The sequence below is a fragment of the Temnothorax americanus genome, unplaced genomic scaffold, assembly GCF_048541705.1.
Source record: "Temnothorax americanus isolate GAGA-0224 unplaced genomic scaffold, ASM4854170v1 Scaffold30, whole genome shotgun sequence".
Lineage (NCBI taxonomy): Eukaryota > Metazoa > Arthropoda > Insecta > Hymenoptera > Formicidae > Temnothorax > Temnothorax americanus.
The window spans coordinates 1,251,087-1,267,883 of record NW_027509443.1 but is presented as its reverse complement, the minus strand read 5'-3'; the positions used below and the strand labels follow the sequence as shown (position 1 = coordinate 1,267,883).

The window sequence follows — 16,797 nt, the reverse complement described above, 5'->3', positions numbered from 1 at the left end:
TACTACTACTACTATACCTACGACTAACAGTATACAGTTTGGCGATGTATATGTATATATAGATATCCGAAAATAAAAATGTTATTTTGCCAAGGTCAGATAATCAGGCGAAGATAGATAGTCTTCATAGACATGTTCGGACAAGCAGTCAGGGCGGATGAAGTCATCGTTGCCATAACTGACGTAATTAACGTTAATTAATCAGCTATATCGATTGATGGGCAAAGTACATGATCGAGACGTTGGATCGAGGGAATAATTGCATACTTCATCGATCGACCGAATGCCTTTTTCAGCGATTTTCTTGCCGTGTGAATCCGGGAGTGATTCCTGACAAGCAATAATCGCATCAATTATCAAGAGTAATTAGGGGATGGCAGACGTGGCAATAATTCCGAGGGACAAGATCGATCCAACGGCGAACAGCTTCCAACGCATGGTCTTCCGCGAAGAAGATCGCGGATCGGCTACCAATCATCATCATCATTGGATAAATATCGATTACGAAGTGCATTAATTACGAGGAATTTTAAAAACGCATGTAATATTCAAGCGTCAGCGTTTCACATTACTGACGAGAATATAAAGTTATCAAAGCTGGCATTATTAACATTGATACAACTAATATAATCATAAATCAAATTAATTAAATCAATAAATAGTCACTTTTTAGTGACTCTTTATTATTAAATTCATTATAGCAATATTTCAGTGTCACATTTAGATATCAAATTTACCGCGACTAACTGTACATTAACTTCTCTACCATGGAAACCGCGTATCTATGTGTTTTACCAAGCTTCCGCATGATATTCTTGGCGATCCTTACACCAGGTGGTCTTAATGGTTAAGTTTCTTTGCTTTTGTCAACATTGTGAGGCTAATGCGTGTTCATTCATATACAAATTGAGCCGGGTGAATCGCTATTGCATCGTATGATGCAAAAAGTCGCAAAGGAAGAAACAAAGAAGCGAGGAAACGAAGAAAAATGAGTAGAATGGAGCACGCACGCGACGCATTCTCACCGCAGGTGGTCTAATTACGTTATATTGGAGAATAATCCCGAAGCGAGGCAGCTGCCAGGCGAGAATTAATTTCTCACTGCTTACTGAGATCTTAGTTACATTTCTAAAACCCGTAGCAATAAGCTAATTTGCTTAAATCAATGTAATCGAAGATGCGTCATAACAGTCATATCGCCTTTTGAGAGATTTAAGAAATAATGATTTACATAAAACAAACGCATAACATTTTTAGTATATATTGTGGATAGGTGGATAGGTATTGATATCTTTGCATATATCCATAACGTAGAACATCGTTGTATGTTTAAAGCATTGTCGAATTCCAACAAATATTACCATAGAAAGACGTAAAATAATAAATAATAAATTTGTCACATACGTATCGTATAAAAAAAATACTCTAGATAACAGAAATAAAGAAATTCAAAGAAACATTAAACAATTGTTACCACTATTTATAGTCACACATATATTTACCGTTTATATTACACGAATAAGTTTCAAATCGATGAAGGAACCAGAAGTGACGGTTTTTTAACATCGAACGAACCGATAAGCGGCTTACTTATGCGTTCGATATCGAAGGATGATTTTGCAAAGCCGCGTATAAGAGATCCCCGTCGTCACGTCGATGCACCGCGACGCGACGCCTCGATGAGCATTCTTCAATTCTCGTCAACCGCGGATGACGCGTGGATTTTTATCATATTTACATTCAGCCGATATTTTTTCTCCTTTCCTTTCGTCCGTCCGCGCAGACAATGATGCAGCTAATTTACTTGTGAATGCACGTACAAAGTGGCGGATCCCCGTGGCATCCTTTCGAATCTTAAACTCCCCCTCCGGTATTCGCCGCTAGCGTGGCGATTATTGCTCGAATGTTATCACGAATTTTCGCAAGTCACTAATAAATCTTACAAATGCAAAACTGTTCTTTATACACAAATTCCGTGAATAATTTCTATATACAAGTAACGTAATATACTTCAGAAATCAATGGGACTTTGTAAACTGTTTCCAAAAGTTTCCGAATTAGTCAGCGAATTTGAAGATGACTAGATATTTTATAGTACAAATTTTGTTTCTTATGGATCTGTTCAACTTTTCCATCGTTTTCATATGTTACGACAAAGCGGCAACTCGATTTTCTCCCTTATTCGTTATTCAGCATCGGGCCATTTGAGGAATCGGCTCGTCTCTCGTCTCGAATGTGTTTGCTTGATCGATGCTCACTTCTTGTTCTTGTATTATTTTAAATTTACATACAAATACGCCTGCAGACACATTTGAATTATTAAACACGTTTCGAAACGGCGGTGCTTGCCGCAGAACATTTTTCAAAGTCGGTTTTATTGTCTCTCAAGAAAAATTTCACACAAATGACATTTCGAACTGAATAAATTCCAGCTCTCCTACACTGCAAAATAGTAAAATAAATTTTTATTTCTTTAAGATATGTTAAATATTTTTTATTATATTATATAAGCATATGTGTATATATATTAATGCTTTTACGTAAAAAATTAATCTTGCGTAATTATAATTAAGCGATATAAAATCAATCTCTCATTGTCAGTGGCAAAGTTTACTTTAAAAGTACAACAGCAAGAAACAATCTATTTATTCTATTTCTATTCAGAAGAATATAAATGAATGAAGGGTTGTCAACGCGAAGCGAACGGATACAAGCTGATCCGAAAAGCTATAATTAATCTCAAATAAACCGCTTAATTTTCTCGACGCGGTGCTATTATTAACAGCTTCCACGGGGTGCTTCGAAGACATTAATTTACTTAGGGATCGCCGAGGCCGCTGAGAGATACAGGTCTCCGGATCCTGCAAAGGGAAGAACAGATATTCGCTCTCGCGAGAAGCGTCTTTTTTTTTTAGCTTGTTCCATATGCATCTCGGTCGCTACACGCATCTGGTTCAGTTCGGGAGCTGGTATTATCCTTCGTCGGGCGACGTATCCTGCGATAGACGTTGCCGTCCACGCCTCTCTTCTAATGCCCGTAATGCTCACTTGTCAATCCTTTCCGCGAACCAAATGAATAGCTGCCGATTCATAAATATCGCGTTGCACCGGTCGATATACGGCGGTAGTTCTCGGGCAGAAACTGATCGAGTTCACTTTTTTGCTCTCTAGTGACTGAGATGCTATTTATTAAGTCTAGACTGTTCGCAGGATCCACCGGGATTCACCGGGGGATTCACACATCTGCTGCTAAAAATTCTTTATATATTTTAAATACACATATAATTTCTTAACTTATCATAATGTTTTACATATATATTTATTTTTATATGAAAATATACATACAAGTGATATTTTTTATTTTTACGAGTAAGTTTGAAATAATAAAAAAATGATTAGTTTGATATTGACACTCTTTCAAATGTAACAGTACAATTTTTAAATGTTAATGCTTCAAACATTATTTTACAATCAAGTTAAAATAATAAATGTATGATTGTTATAGAGCTTTAACAAAACTCTTGAATAAATTTTCGTATTTATGCGAGTTTGTGTCAACGATAATTTAACAAAGATAACTGGTGATTGGTCCATCCGCAGAAACTAACGCGTAGTTGCAGCTACATTGGTATTGAATTTAACTCTATAGTTGATAGCGCAAACCAGTTCGTGCTACAACGCACCAGGAACAATTTACTTATCTGTCGACCAGGGAATGGTAGGGGTTATACGGGGGGGGGGGGGGGAGAAGCGGCGCGAGATCACGCGTGCCGGAATGATGATGAAGATAATGACTCCCGTGCCGTTCCGTGTATCCGAGACCGCGACTGCAGAATCCGTTTCATTTGCCGTAATTTCGACACGGTGCTGATCCGCACGAATCAATTCCGGGTTCGGTATCGGCTGAGCACCTATAGCGGTACCGAGATTGTGGAGCAATGCGAATTTTCTAGCGGCCGATCGGTGAATTTACCAGGGGGTATATCGATACGTTTTCGGCGCGACGCGGTGGCACGCGGGACGGCGGAAATGTATGAAACGCAGGTTTCTTCCTTCCCTTTTTTTCTCTCCTTCTCCTTTAACGATACGGTTGAGTTAAATCGATTGGCCGTTCGTTTAAAGACGAATTTTTTCGAGCCGCTCGCGGAGCGCTGTGCGAATAAGATTGCGAAGATCGATCGAGCGAGTAAAGCGCGAGCAGATAAAGCGGAATAATACAACCGTGATTACGGGGCGAGGAACGGTACCGGCGAAGACAAGGAAGCTCGCATCGCACCGTAATTCCGATCCCGCATCGAGGCAGAACTCGGTGTATAATAAAGAAGCGGCACCGTCCGGCGTTTCGTTTGATCTCCATGCACGCCGGGGATACAGCGACTCGTCGACGAGCCGCTATGCTAGCTCGCAACATTGTCTATTGGAGCGCGCTGGAGAGATTATAATCGCTTCGATCGATCTGTAATAAGCAATTTACGCGTATGTACATGTGCTTCGGGCGCCGATTGTTCGCACGCGTTGTTTCGTCCAAGTTCACTACTCTCTTTCATTCGAGACGACAGAAGGAATATTATGCTTGTCATTGTCATGTAATGACGACCGAACTTTACCGTGTTTATTTTCTTCGAACAAAAGTGTGTGTATTTCATAAAAGTTCTATTTTAATAATTTTTTCTTTAGTAAACAATACATTATCTTTTATCTGACTCTTTGTAACGTCAATATTTTAGATCGCTCTATTCACCGTTAAGAAATGTGTACAAAAATCCGGATATTTTATGATTTACAGAATTAATTAACATAAAGTTAAATATATTAACATTTAATAATTAGTACCTCTATTACTTTAAAGTAGAGCAGTTCAAACTAAATTTGAATTTAGTTTTGACAAAAAAAAAGCAAAAAAATTAAAACTGATAAAAATTTTAACTGATTCACTTTCAAATGACACAGGTACGCATAACTGGATCTCGCAACACTATTTAGTTGTGTTTTTGATTGTCACGAAAAAATTCTTTCTATATAGAATAACGTTCTATGCAACAACGTTCACAGAACGTTTTACACGACAATTTAAGTTCTGATTCCAATCCTTGACTCCAAAGTGCTCGGACTCTGTAGCGCATGAGTTTACCCGGCAATCATCGACGCCCGCTAATGAACAGTTAATCCGGCCCATCGCTCGCACGCGAGACAGAGAAGCGCCAGAAGTACACACGCCACGGGGGGAACCCAGGTAAGAAAGAGAGAGAGAGAGAGAGAGAGAGAGAGAGAGAGAGAGAGAGAGAGAGAGAGAGAGAGAGAGAGAGAGAGAGAGAGAGGAAGAGAGGGGGAGAAAGCAAAGAGAAACCGATCTCTGATGCCTGTAACAGCTCCGAACGCGCCGTCGGTGGTGTTGCGCACTCCCACGTTTGGCCAGGCGTGTTCGGATAATTGTAATCTATTGCCTCGCCGCGGTGTTCTCGTAGCGAGGCCTACGCGCATTGATAAACTATGCGAAGCCCAACCGCGGCTCGCAACTCGCGCTCCCCGAGCTGCGCTTCTCTCCTCCTTTCGTCCCTCCCCTGCTCGTCGCCTCTGTCTCTCACCCGGTCGTGCCGCGTGCGCGGCCTCTTTCTCGCCTTCGATACGGTGTGGATGCACGCCCAGTGAACGCCGCGCTCGTGCGCATGGACCCCGCGCGCAACGTACGGACGCTGAACGCTCGGATCCGCGCGTGTGTGAGTACCGGAGCGAGGGCATACATCGACGGGGCTGTTACGTACAATGATAGGGGCACCGCTCGTTTAAATTAGAAAAGCGATATCTCGTTATGCGCGCAGCGTCATTCTCTACGTTGTATCTCGCTGCGCGAGGGAAAAGCGTTTGCGGCGTTTGGCGCGTGCAACGAGAGCGCTGAATCGGAACATCTGTACACATTTGGTATATTGTCAGGATATATATATATATTTAATATATTCATTTCTGGTCTCAAGAGATATACATTTCACTTCTTCTTGTCGTCAAATCTCAAATAATACAATGTCCGTTTATATCACCATTATCACATAATACAGGGTCCGTTTCTATCTCCATTATCATATAACGCTTTCAGTCTTGCTACCGTTACTTCATATTCTCACATTAACTTCTTCTCTACTTTCTCACTTTCTATACATGTTGTCTCTCTGCTAGCTACTTCGCGACTCTCGCTTCCTTATACTCCTAAATCATACTCGTCTCACATTTGTCGCTAGCGCCGACTATTCTACGTCACCTCTCGCAAACTGTGGAATTCCTACATCCCCGTGTCGATAACTTACTCTATTTATTCTGCCGCTTACACATCTGTGTACACATAATACGTTTGCGAACAAATTGATTTTCTTAAATTGAAGTAAATAAATAACTTGGCGCAAGACACTATACCGTGTCTCTTGATATAAAATTCTTTAAAATTCGAAATAATTTTTTTCTAGCAAACATTCTGAGAGATAAATATTTTGAATTTCTTAATAAAGTATCATATTTAAAATTCTCTTAAAATATAGTTAATTTAATCGAAAAAGTAATACGCCGTTATGTTATTGAGATTGAGAAGCTTCGTAATATTGATTTACTTACAAGCGAAATTTTACCAATTTTTCTAAAATTTGATTTCTTAGCGCGTTTAATTCCGCGTTGCTTCTCTTTTATATAGGTATGTGTTATTTATATTTCATTCAGTCCGATATTTTTTCTCTTCGACCGCTGGGTATTGTTTAATCACTATAGCCTGGCATATGACAGCATCATTTTCTCAATAACCTTTTCGTCCCCACTTGCAAAAATCTGCGTATTATTATTGCCGCGAATGACCCGAAGGAACGTATCTCGCAAGCGAGAGACGTAAATTCAAACTCATTCTCTACGCTGCCAAGATTCGTGAGAGGATACGCAGCAGTTTCCGTATAAGTGGTCCCTTCATGCGAGATCCACTCCTGGCCCGCGGCGGAAATCAGCGCGCTGATATAACTCCGAGGGAAGTTTGAGAAGAATCCTGTTCCTCGAACTTTTACGGCGAGCTAAAAAATACATCTCATCTTGATTAAACGATTAAGAATAAAAAACCCTGAAGAATGAGTAGCCTGATTTCGACAAAAAATTATTAAAAACCGCAAGAATCGCAGATTTTATTAAAGAGTCGCGTGTAAGTTTAATAGTAAATTCTTCTTAAGTTATCTTCTATATTACAATATGCAAACACACACACACACAGTTCATCGAAGTTATTAAAGAAATATTTTAATAAAATTAATGATTAAGAATCGCATGTTTCAAACGGTATCGCGATGCAGTCGCGGGTTATTTTGAGCATCGTATGTAATCTTCACTAAAGCAGATTCGAAGTTGATCGAATCTTGTAACTATTACTGCAATCCATCGAATGAAAAGAGAAAAAGGGAGTCTCGTTTACACGATTGGTTGCGATTATAGGAAAAATTTGGTTCGTACCGCTTTGACTCATGTCCATCAAACAGGTTTATCTATCGATAATTTCAGTCGACATCTCAATCTGTTGTTATGACGATGCATTTGCGTTGTACAAAAACCGCCATTATTTCTCTAGAACGATACACACATATATATGTATATTCTATTATATAATTTTATATTAATATATTTATATAAAAGAAGAAAATATATTATTAATTTTTTCAAAATTGTTTTCTCATCTTCATTGACACGTTAAACAAGTGTTTTCAAATTTATTTGTCGTAGATTTTACTTATACTCTTTCTTTCTGTTTTCATATTCCGTATTCGATCTTTCCTTTGTGCGCGCATTTGTCAGCTTGCTTTTCTCCCGTTTTCAACTTATTCAAAAGCTAGATATCTCTATAGCAAATTCTTAAGAACATTTAATAGGATTATATTTCTTCGCAAAGTCAGCAATTTGTCTTCAAATCCCGATTAATGATAATAAAACGCAGAACACGTTTACGCGCATCTATATTAGTGGTATCGGTAACGAGAGAGACTCCGAGTTTATTACGAGGCGCGAATGATCGCGGGTCGTGGGTCAATCACGGTCAAACCTGTGAGAAGGGAAGGCGAAGGTGAGACATCGAGCACCTGCAGGCGCTCGCGGTTGATTTTCGCGATTAACGGACGCGAGTGCGCTCGAGAGGAGGAGGCCCTGAGGCTACCTCTACCTGCTACCTGAGTAAGCAACATTCGCAACATTGCCCTCTCCGCTCGCCCTTTCTCGTTCTTGCCAAGAGCCATCGGCTCTTCTTATCTGCCGCCTCTGTCCTTGCACTCTGATTCTCGCCCTCATGATGACATTAATGCGCGACGACATAATGACGAGTCGCGCAGGCTTCTTAGCGAAGAAATCGAATTGCTTGCGGTGGTAGCGGCAGCGCGGACTGCGTTATTTACCGAATCGAATGAAAAAGAGGGCCCATCAGGCCCCTCATCAAGGAAATGAGGGGACATCGCAAGATCGAAGTCCTCCTTCTGCTCGAAACCGCCTCCTCTTCGTCCCCTTTCTCCTTCATCACTCGTCTCCGTCGTCTCATCTTTATACAAGTTGCCTGTGCGGACGGCAGCGGAGCCTCTCGTTGAGGCAAAAAAAGTTGTTGTACGCGGTGCAGCGTAATGCGCCAAATAAATATCGGAGCTTTACAAATCGTCCACGCTTAATTGCGCCGCCAAATCGGTCGGTTTAATGAGCTCGATAATTACGCCAGCATGCCCGAAGAGTATTGCTTTTCACACGCATGCCAAGGTACGTGCCCTCCTTAGTGCAGGATGCCATCAAATTCGAATGCCGATAAACGCGCAAGCGAATGCGAACAGTGTTACGCAAAAATAAGTTAACCCACGTGTTAATAGTTTCGAGTAAATTAAGTTCGAAAAGTGAAGATTCATGCTGTTTCAATGTGTGTAACTCGTCTTATTAGATTCAAGAATTTTTTAAACCGATTTCTTCAGTAATCGATTCATTTTTGTGTATAATAATTTAGGTTTTCGGATACAAATCTTATTTACGTGCTATGAAAATAACACTTACTTAGAACGATTGTGTTGTGATTTAGCGCTAAATATAGGTCGAATGCGAAACAAATTTTGATTGATATCTCGAAACCATCAACCTTATTAGTATTTTTCTCACTCACAACACAGTCTGTTATTAAATTACCATTATACTTCTGCTTTTTTTAACTAATTTGTAAAAAAGAATAATACAGGACCTATCATATGTCTCCATATGTTTTGAAGATAAGTACTGATCAGTGTCCATAATCAAAGATAATTATAGACACTCCATCTCTGATTGAAATTGTAATTAAATTCAGATCCGTATTCATAAATTTCCTAAGATCGATGTATCATTCATCAATCTTTGATTATAATCAAAGATTCGATAATTACCGAAATTATTTAACGGCTTATTGACGGTTCCTTTTAAAATAATCAGAAATTATTTAGAGAATAAAGAGTTTGCAAGCTTTCTTATAAAAAATAATTGACACAAGATGAACTGGAAATAATGGTACTACGGTACTTCGTCAAAGGATAATTGATTATAAATGAATCTCGATCGAAAGCAGCAGGGGAAAAGAGCGCAAAGCGATCTTCGTTATTCGTTATGAAACTGCAGTTTACCGATGTGTATATATACGTCGACTTAACTGTAAAATCTTCCGGAGGGCGAGACTTTGATAGAGCCGCGATTACTCGTCCGAGACCTGTCGACTGAAATCGCGCGCGGGAATTGACGCGGCGTCGGTCGGCCGGGTGGAGCAAGGTGCTAACGGTAGAAGAACTTCTTAATCGCCACGCAGTTATCTAACTCTCGGATGATCGATTCGAGAACTTCGGATTCCGCGCTGAGTCTCCGAATGCCGGGGAAACTCCGTTGCATTCTTGGTCGCCGCAAAAATGCCACGCATCGGCACCTAGAGGTATAGACTACGTGTTCCCAGTATAAGCACGTGCGTCATGTTACGTTTTTAATTTTTCGCACGCTTCATTTGACGCTTATCTATCTTGTACGGAAGCGGTTACTGTATACAGAAATTCGTACAGTTACTATAAGTTAGTACCTACGTTATTGAAGACTTATCTCAAGATATGTGACGATATGCCATCGAAATGCATTTACACTGAGAAAAAAAAGCTGCTGCTTCAATTAAAATGCTATCACGGGATACCAAATACATAAGTATAGTTTATTCAATTGTATTATTATTAGATCCAATATCTGGATTATTAAACCAATAATTAAATTATTGCCAAAACATAAGTATAGTTTATCCAAAAACATAAGTAAATAATTAAATTATTAGTTTAATAATCCAGATATTGGATCTAACAATAATACAATTGAATAAATTACTTGTGTTTTTGGCACCCCGTGATAGCACTTTAATTGAAGCAACAGTTTTTTTTCTCAGTGTACAAAGTATTAATCAAAAGACTTTTTATCTTCAATTCTTACTGTTTTAATTACAATATAGAAATTCCAATAGTATAAGAAAAATCTCTCGTCGAAATTTTTACAATCCTTGTTCTGTGAAAACTTTTATCAGTTTTACTTTAATCGTTCGTATACAATGTCGTGAACTATATAAAATGCAAAAGTAAATTTTAAATTCTCAAATTGCAAATTGGAAGAATTTTTATATGTTCTTCCCCGAGCAACGTATATCATCGAACCCGTTTCTCAGAGAAGTCTGCATTTCTATCCGTCTAACTGTAAATCCCTGTTAAGAGGGCGAGGCACTTCTTCCTTGGTTAGAGGATGATTCGCTTCGCCGGAAGAGATAAAAAATCCGGAAACTCAACGCGCTCGTAAACCCGAATGCGTTTTTTTTCTGCCGCGGCGAAGCGCTGGAATTTCCCCGCGGATTCCAGCTTCGCGGCGTTCGGCGGCGCATCGGCATCACCGTGCATCGCTATGCATTGCATCATTTGCGGCGATATTAGCGAAGAAGCCCGCGGGCGCCGCAGGTGGCTCGAAATCATTCGTCTCGTGTTTTTTTTTTCAGGAACGCATAGTTTCTTTATTTGCGTGAATTTTTCGAAATGAACCCAACCGCGAAGAACATCCTTTGCACTCTAATTTAAATAGACTGACTAAATAATTTCAAGTCGAGACTTGAATTCGATCCTCAGAATTTCACGCCAATTAATTACTTTTTTAAGTTAAACATTTTACTTATATATGATTCGTTAAGAGATAAAATCAGATCATCAGATCACTTTGATACCTTGATAATATAATTATACAGTCATCAAAAACTTAAAATGTTATGCATATTATCAGACACGGAAATTTTTATTTTTATGTTAATAGGCGATGAAATTCCGTTTGTCTCCTCGCGACGATGAAACTGACGAATAACGATCGATCCCGCGATTCCGATAGCTCGATGACGATCGCGGCGGCGCGGCGGCGCTTCCTGAAAGTCTGAATAAGGCGATCAGTCAACTCGATGTAATAATGAAACAGTGGAAAGAGATAAAATGAGGTATGTCTCGACCGCTTCGTCAACGATGTACGCTATTCCCAAGACGGCTGTTTCGCGGCGGTTTCTATGACGATGACGATGGCTTCCTCGAGCCGTTTTTTTTTCACTATTACCCGATTAATCGATCGTAATTGGCTAGATTGTACGAACGAAGAAAACTGACTGAGCTATGAGAAATGATCGAGAAACCGAGTCATTCTTCTTGTCCGAGTCGGACAGCTGCTGTATTTAATCGATCGATGTCAAAGGATTAAACTATCTCGAAAGAAGTTCGTAATTATCTGGTTTTACAACAAATTTTCAGACGCATTGTCTTTAGGTATTAGGTAATGTGAAACAATTTTACAACTCGAAATTTCACTGCGAAATACAATAAAATTCTGCACCGAGCTATATATTTTATAAGTTCAATATGTCCAGCTGGATGATGAAAGCATTCGATCTGTCTCGCGGAAAGGGAGAGAGAAAATTTCGATGCAGAGGACATTCGTCGTCCTAATGTATTCGCGAGTTCGCGTGCTATGACGGAGAATTATGCAAATTGCGTAGATTCTTCCTCTTCTGCACGCCACTCAAGTCTCGCGGAAACTAATTGCAGCGCGCATCTGTCTGTGGTGTGCTCAAAGATCGTTTCCCTTCGTCTTGTCAGCGAGTTCACCAAGGGCTGGTCCACGCACGTCGCGAAACTTCCTACGCTCGCGAAACTCTCGTGAATATGAAATAAACTACCCACACGCGTGACCTGGTCAACCGCGATTTCGTCTTCGGCCTTCACGAAGTTTAAACTAATGAGCAAATTTATCGGTAATGACGCGAAAAGCATTAACAAATTTCCTCCTTCTTGATTGCAAATAAAAATTCACATGTTCTATTTTAATTATAAGTTAAATTGTTTAATCTCCCTTGGAGTCAAGAACTGACTTCTTTTCTATTCTTAATTTCGATCTGTAATTAAATGTAATAGTTGCTATAAACTAAACATTTATTTATTAACTATTTCGAAAAAAGTAAGATGTATCTGCGAAGCAATATGTGACTAAAATCAATAATTACAGAATGATTTGATCACGGGATTGTAATGACTGCTTTATATACATAATGCATAAGAATTTTTTATTATAAAAAAAAAAAAAAAAAAAAACAATAGTCAAGAAACGGTAAACAGACTATATCGTTCGACCGATTCTATCTACCTGGCCGGGTAGAAATAGCGGGGAATCTCGAGAAAGATTCGCGCGTCGAATCGCGAACGCTAATTAGTCGGGTAATAGAGCAGAAACTCCCAAGTTACGACTTTACGGAGTGATCCTATAAAAATTGTCGGGCCCGTTCCAGCTTCCAGGATCGCAAATTGTTCGTGCGCCACGGCATAATCCGATTGGATTATGCAAACCCACGGTGGGATTTTTCACGGGTGAACTAATTACCACGATATAGCGCTCGATGTAATGCTTGAGCGCCATAACGATCCTCTCCGCGGTTGGAAAACAACCCGCAGTTCTATAATCCTCCACGATCGAGCCTCCGTTTTACGATTACGACCATATGATGAGCCCTCGTCCGTTCCTTCACGCTTGGAATACGCGCAAGTCGAACTCGCATAATCGGGCTTATGACAGTGGCCGACGAGTTTTAGAAAAGGAAGACCACTTTTTTTTATGGTTACTTTTAAGTACAGTGTATCAGGAGAGCGCTTCATCATCCCATCGCTTTTGCCGTTTGGATCTAGCTCGGTTACCAAGTTTCTAACGAGACGCCGATGCAAACGTCATTCTACGTTCGTTCTGCATTGTGCTCGCGCGCGAGTACGCGACCATACGGTACTATCTGTCACGCGGACAAGTAACGACGAGGAAGGATTTATGGCACGCCGTCGGGAGACACAAAGAGAAAAGAAATAACCCTCCTACGTGGTCCACGAGACCACGTGGTTCCCGTCGCGGGTAAAGTTCGCGTAGGACGAGAGCTGCGCGACTGAATTGAAATGCCGACTCGATATCACACGCGTCGAAGAACGTCAGGGGTAATCAGTGAAGTAATTGTTCGAGTAGAAGCGAGTTTTGCAAGGACGTATGCCAACGCGTTCGAAAGACATTGTAATATTTAAACGTGCTGGAAAAGACCGTGGCAAACTTCCTGATTTGACGATCGGCAATCGAGAGATGTCTCGAGTCTCGACTGCCACAACACCGTGAAATGATGCAGGAATGCACGAATGATCGGGAGCGATGATTCGTATCTCACGCAATAGACATCGCACGATATCGCGTGTGTACGTAATATTTCATTAAAACGTGGTGTCTTTCTCGGCGGGAAGTCGCGATGATGGACCGGCTACCAAGGCTACCTATGAAGAAGGGACAGAGAGACGTAGTATACGCCGATCAACCTTTCTCCACGCAGGAGAATAGGACGAAGAGGTGGAAAAGCTAAAAAGAAGATGAAAAAGGAAGAAAAGCAACAGATCTCGATTTGCAAACAGACAGAACGGCAAAGTTTAGAGTTACGCAATACAGCATCCCTTTTTTCGATTTAGTTGAATTATCTCTGTGCGTAAAAATATTATAACAATATGTTTCACAAATATAGAAAGAGATACAAATAATATAAAAAAGAAATGTAAAAATATAAAATATATAGAAAAATTTAAAAGAATGTTTTATACAACAGTTCGCGAAGATATTTCTAAACTATATACGCATGTGTAGAATAGTGTAACATGTATAGCAATGTTCCGCTCACTGTATTGGTACAGCGGAATAAGAACGGCGATCAGACCGCGCCGCTTCGTGCGTCTGCAAGTGACTCAGTCATGGAGATGGCGTATCGGGATCTCTCTCTCGAGGGGGGAACCCCGTAGAAAAAAAAGCGCTTCGCCATAGGTGCTGTGACCTGGGTGTGGCGTACCGCTGCACGCCCGACGTGTGGAGACAGGGCCGGCTCCAGGCAAATGCGAGGCAGGCGAGCGCTTAGATCAGCGCACTGCCAGCCTTTTTCTCACGAGTACCGTTTCCTTGTCATGATTAAGCAAGTACCGCCGGGAGATAGTTTTATTTCATTAGTCGCAACGGTCGCAATGTTTCTTCATGCCTTTTGTCGAGGTTTTCAGCAGTCGGAGAAAAGTGCTTCGAGGTACAGTACAATACAGTTAGAGGAGAGTATGGTTAAAGAAGCGAGAGACGGAGAGTTAGTTAGAAATTTGCTAGGAAAATAGTTTGCGTTCGGGGAAACGGTTAACCTAACGCCCGCACTGCGATCTCGCGTACGTGTCCGGGTTGTGTATAGAAAGCACATAACACCTCTGGTACTCGGCGCTATGGGAAATACAGATAAGTTTTACGTAATCGGAACGTATCTCGCGCTCTGTATTCATCTCCCGGGTGGGAATCAAAAGCGAGAGATCTCGATCGCTCGTTATTCCATTAAATTTCTCACTTGTTCATTTTATCATCTTTATTATCTTCACGATTAAGAAAGTATTGTTACGATTTAACGAGGTATCTTTAAATAAATATTATCTTACAATGATATATTCATAAAGATTCTTTCGTGAGTAAGAATTCTTTGTTTATACATGTTTGCGTATACATACATAATATTTATGTAAATAAGAATCCTTATTTCTTAAAGAGTGATTTGAATATTACCCCTAGCAAGTGCTTCAAGAGATGCTCTTGTGATCGATGGTACAATGCGGTGTCAGTAAAATCTAATGATATAATATGAAGTAGTGAAAGAAAGATGCGGGGAGGATCGTAGGAGTCTGTCGACGAGGATGATCGATGAGAGACGGTAAATTCAATATTCTCGTTTGTTCGAATATAATGAAGACGTCGGAGGTGCGTGTCAATCCTACGAACCAATTTTAGTTACTCATGATACTTGACATCCTACCGTTGTCTTGCACCTTCGCACAAGTCCACTGAATCACGGTCATCGCAGATACAGTACAGATACAGCATCATTAAGATACACCTAAGAACAACTTTTTTCTATTTATTCATGCTTGTCTTTGTCTTTTGTCTATTTATTCTTCCGCTATCTCCAAAAAATAGATAGATCGTGATTTCAAAGAGTTACGAATCAGGCGACTGTTTTACTATAGTCTTTTCCAACGTATCTAGAACGCGAGAATTCTCTCGGCAGCTCTTATACGCAAACTGCAGCATCAGCTCGAAGTGTGAAAATACGCGTGGAACAATAATCCGTGCTAATCGGGAACCGAGAAGCTGGTTCAACATTTATCTTCCATTCACGTCAACTGGTATCATAGAAATAATTTTCGCTTGTCAATGGAAATCTCAGTTCACTGTTCAGCGGTATCATACACATTCCTATCATTGATCCGAAGTTTCTTTGACGTAGTCCTGGATGAAATATCCTGCATTGCGGAAGATAGACTTTCAGAACAGATATATAAGCTACGCGGGTTTCTGAAAGCTCCAAGAGATGCCCGCGCGGGATAGATTTATCTGTCCATCGCGTTCCGTCTTACGCGACATGTTCAGATGAGGACTCTCGATTTCCCGATGGAATCGACGATTGTGCATTGATCCACAACGCATACACGTATATCCCTCCCTCACGTATACCATGGCGCTACGTGCTTCGACCGTAGACGGTTTCGCGGCTGATTTATCGCCTCGACTTCTTGGTAATTGTTTGGGGCGTGGCGGACGAGCACAGGCCGTGTGTTACCGACATTACGGCAATCTCCCACGCGTGAATGCCGGGGATTTATCGTTACATATCTCCCAGGCTTTTTTCGACGGCCGCGTCGTCGTCGTAGGGGCCACCGTAACCGCGGTCGAGAATTTTCACGTCAAAATGCAATTTCTCAAATTAAATGTCTCGCGCGCTTGAAGAAAAAACGAACAGGTGTGATGGCACGTCCAGTAATCAACAGTAATTAATTAAAATGTTCCATAAAATAATCATAATATTTTTAAATTTTATTGCTTTCAATTGTATGTAGATTATACGTGTTATAAAATATAGATATACGTTTTCATCATAGCAGAAATATAGCAAAATCCATTGTGAATTGCAAAATCATCATTGCGACAGCGCCCCAGCGAGGTTACCATTAACCAGCTTATGCTAACAGAACAGAGGAAATCAGTTCACATAGCAGTTCACGACGCTGAATTCATACAGATCCCGCTTTCAAGTATCCTGTATACATACCTTTTCACGATATAAACGAGCGAAGCTGCACTAGCATATTTACGAGTCTGTCGGACAGATAAACTTTAACGCGAACGTGCATGAGTTTCCACGGTGATGTTAACATTTCGATC

The 16,797-nt window shown here is 40.5% G+C and overlaps 1 protein-coding gene across 2 annotated transcripts in view; it reads right to left on the bottom strand.

Annotated features, from left to right (window-relative positions):
• N (neurogenic locus Notch protein) overlaps positions 1 to 16,797 on the bottom strand; it is a 252,933-nt gene that overhangs the window by 12,458 nt on the left and 223,678 nt on the right. The gene's annotated exons all lie outside the window — the stretch shown is intronic.